Below are 3,862 nucleotides of genomic sequence, written 5' to 3'. Positions count from 1 at the left end.
CCTGCTTGGAATGCCCTGATCCTGATGGTTGCTGGGGCTGCTAGTCGACACCTGGAGCAGGTTTCAGGGCAGTAACATCTTTAAGCTCGCGCACTGTTGTTTGGGAGCTGTTGCTGGATGATTAGAGGTTTCGAAGATGGACGCAGGTAGAGCCTGAAAATGACTGCAGGCACTGTTAGGATGATACCCTTGAGCATGAAAGCCCTGAGCTGAAATGTTAACAGGGCTGCTAGTGTCCCATCTGGGTAGGTTTCAAGCCAGAAATGTTTTCAGCCCTCACACATTTGGTTTAGAGTTATTACTGGACATTTACCAGTTTCAAATTTGGATACTTTTAGATCGGGAATATTATCTCTGATAGAGTTTGGACCAGTTCCTTGGAAGAAATGCCCTGAGCCCAATGGTATACAGGGGCTGCTAGTGGGATACCTGTGGAGATTTCAAGCCAGGAATATTTTCAAGCCCTCATTTCTTTTGTTTGAGACCTGTTGCTGGAGGTTTAGCAGTTTTAGAAGTTGTTGCTGGTAGATTGAAAGCTGATGTCAGGCACTCTTAGGACAGTTGCCTTGGCTAGGAATGCTCTGAGCCTCAAGGTTTGTTGCACTGTTATTCTACTACCTGGGGAGGTTTCAGGCCAGAAGCATCTTTCATTCCTCACACCTTTTGTTTGGGGGCTCTTTCTTGACGTTTGGCACTTTTGAAGTGGGACACGGTTAGAACCCAAAAATGACACCAGGCACTCTGCAGACCATTCCCTCAGCCACAGAAGCTCTGAGCCCCGAAGTTACTGGGGCTGCTCCCCCTGCCAGAGGAAGTTTAGGGCTCCCCAGTTATTTCAGCTCTCAAACCTTCTGTTTGGGAGCTATTACTGGATGCTTAGCATTTTTGAACGTGGACACTGGTAGAGCCAAAGAATGATGTCTGGTGTTATAGAACCATTCCCTTGGCTAGGAATTGCCTTCTCCCCAAAGTTCCCAGGGCTGCGTGTGGGCTGCCTGGGGAGGTTTTAGCCCAGGAACATCATTCAGCCTTCACAGATTTATTTAGGAACTATTGATGTATGATTAGAATTTTCACAGGAGGACACTAGCAGAGCCACAAAATGACGTCAGGAACTCTTAGCTCCATTCCCTTGGCTAGGAAAGCCCTGACCCACAAGGTTAGTGGGGCTGCTAGTGGGCTACCTTGGGAGGATTCTGTCCAGGAAGCTTTTTCAGCCCTTGCACGTTTTGTTTGCAACCAACAATGAAGGTGGGAGATTCTCCCTGGCCCTCCTTTGGTTATTAATGTATTTATAGAATACATTAATATTATATGAGACAGAGAGAATCTCCCACCTTTATTGGATCCGGGAGGAACAACTGTGATGGATGATGAAGAAAAGGCTGATGTACTGAATGCCTTTTTTACCTCAGTCTTTAGTGGTAAGAACAGTTGTCTCTCCATTCCCAGACCCTGGAGTGGAAAGATGGGGACAGGAAGTAGACTGAGGCCCTGCTTAGGTCTGCAAAGGTGAATGTCTCTGGATGGGACACACCCAAGGGCACTGAGGGAGCTGGCAGAAGTGCTCCCCAAGCCACTTTCCCTTATTTACCAGCAGTCCTGGCTGACCAGGGTGGTTCTGCCTGACTGGAAACTGGCACATGTGACACCCATCTACAAGGAGGGACTGAAGGAGGACCCAGGGAACTACAGGCCTGTCAGCCTGACCTCAGTGCTGGGGAAGGGGATGGAACTAATCATCCTGAGTACCACCATGCAGCACATGCAGCACACTCAGGTGATCAGATCCAGTCAGCGTGGGTTTAGAATGTGCTTGAAGAAGCTGATCTCCTTCTATGACAAGGTGACCTGCTTAGTGGAGGAGGGGAAGGCTGTGGATGTGATCTACCTGGACTTCAGTAAACCCTTCATCACTGTCTCCCAAGACATCCTGCTGGAGAAACTCACCACTCATGGGTTCGATGGGTATACTCTGTGCTGGGTTAGAAACTGGCTGAAGGCTGGGCCCAAAGGGTTGTGGTGAACAGAGTTGAGATGAGAGGAAAGGGTTTCAAGTTGCTCCAGGGGAGATTTATTTCTCACATCAGGAAGAATTTTTTACTGGAAGGGTAGTCAAGTATTGGAACAGGCTGCCCAGGGAAGGGGTGCAGTCACCATCCCTGTTGGTATTTCAAAAGGCGTGGGCCTTGTTCCTTCTGGTTTGTCTAAGCTGTAATAACATGGGCCTCAGTCATCCCATTCCTCAGGCAGTATCTCCAGGCCTTGTGTGACCCTGACACTGAGGAATGACGAGCTGTGCTCTCTTTGCATCCTGTCTGTCTGCAAACAGCCAAAAGTTTTCCTTTTTTTTATTTTATTTTTATAAACACTTTACAAGCATCTTCATCAGCTGAATCACTTGACTCCTTGAATCACTTCACAACTTGGGACTTTCCAAGAAGTGTCATACTCACCTTCCCCTGAACCTGCATTACCCCCAGTCTGTCTCTTCATCTCCCTCATCACTGAGGTGTTTCCACCTCTCCTGGTGATACGGCCATGCCCAAGGACACCTTCTCCAGACTACCCTGATGTGTGCACTTCACTTTGCTCAAAGGTTTCCACCTCCACTCGCTCTTTGGTCATTCAGATGCTGATAAACGTTGAGCTTCAGAGAGTTGGAAAACATCTCATCTTCCAGAAGTCTAATGACCTGTTCTATCTGAAGTTCAGGGTGTTGATAAGTGACCTTTCTATGTATCTGATTGAAACTGTTCTGGGAGAGAATCTCCTCTGGAAGCTGACCCCCTTCACATGCTGCTTGGCCGTAGCAGGCAGCTGAGGAGAGAGATTTCATGGGTATTAAACTGTGTCATGTTGAACCGCTGTTTGTTGTCAGAGAAATCTGTCTGTGTCTGTGAGCACAGATGATGTGAGGAGAAGTGTTGGGAGTCCCAGGAGGCCAGTGAGGGAACTGCTGGTCTTGGGGATGAGCAAGGCTCTCCAGGCAGGGTTGGATCTCAAGGGACTGATTTTCCTGCCTGTCCAGAACCCTCTACGAGATCTCTGGACAAACATCCCTTGTAAAATGCTGCTAAAGCATCTTCCATGGACTGAAAAATGACAGACACTTTTTTATTTTCTATGAAAAAATCCTCCGTTGTGAAATTACTGTGATTGTTTCATCACCCAATTAAAACCTCTCCAATTACTTATACAAGTCTTAATTTTTGAAAGAAAATTACATGAAGAGCCATGCTTGGAAGGGCTTTCTGGATGTTAATGAGCCCCATGGTGTCTCTGGTGAGTCAAAAGAACTCAGATGCCAAGAGGACACTGAAGAAACTTCTCAAGAAGTTCAAGTCAGGAGTAATGCCCAAAGTCCCTTGAAGCACCAACAGGCCCCACTGGGAGCCATTCCTGACAAAGCCTCCCCAGGGGCTCGTTACAGCAGACAACTGGAGGCCAAGAGGACAATCCCAGGCAAAGCACAGGCAGCTCTGATGCTGAGGACACCCTGGCTTGGTCTGATGAAGCAGAAATGCCAAGTGCTGACCCCCAGCCCCTGGGCAGGGAGATCCCGACCCTCACCTGTGTCTCAGGGCTCTTCCTTTGGATGTGGGGAGGTAACACAAGTGGAAGGTCAGGACTGTGACACATGGTGACCTCCCCTGGGGTGACTGCAAGGAGTCAACCATGCTCCATGGCCACAAGGACAATGTGTCTTCCCTGAGGCTTCTGTGTCAGGACATCAGCAAGAGCCAAGGGGGAAAAGACCTATCAGGCCCTTTCATCCTGGCTGGCACCCTTGGCCTTCTGCACCACAGCCCATGCCACACTGCCTCACACCTCTGCATGTTTCCTTGTAGGCTGCAGGGAT

The sequence above is a fragment of the Gallinula chloropus genome (genome assembly GCF_964237585.1).
Source record: "Gallinula chloropus genome assembly, chromosome: 25".
Classification (NCBI taxonomy): Eukaryota; Metazoa; Chordata; class Aves; order Gruiformes; family Rallidae; genus Gallinula; species Gallinula chloropus.
The sequence above is the reverse complement of the archived record's forward strand: the minus strand, read 5'-3'. Positions refer to the sequence as shown.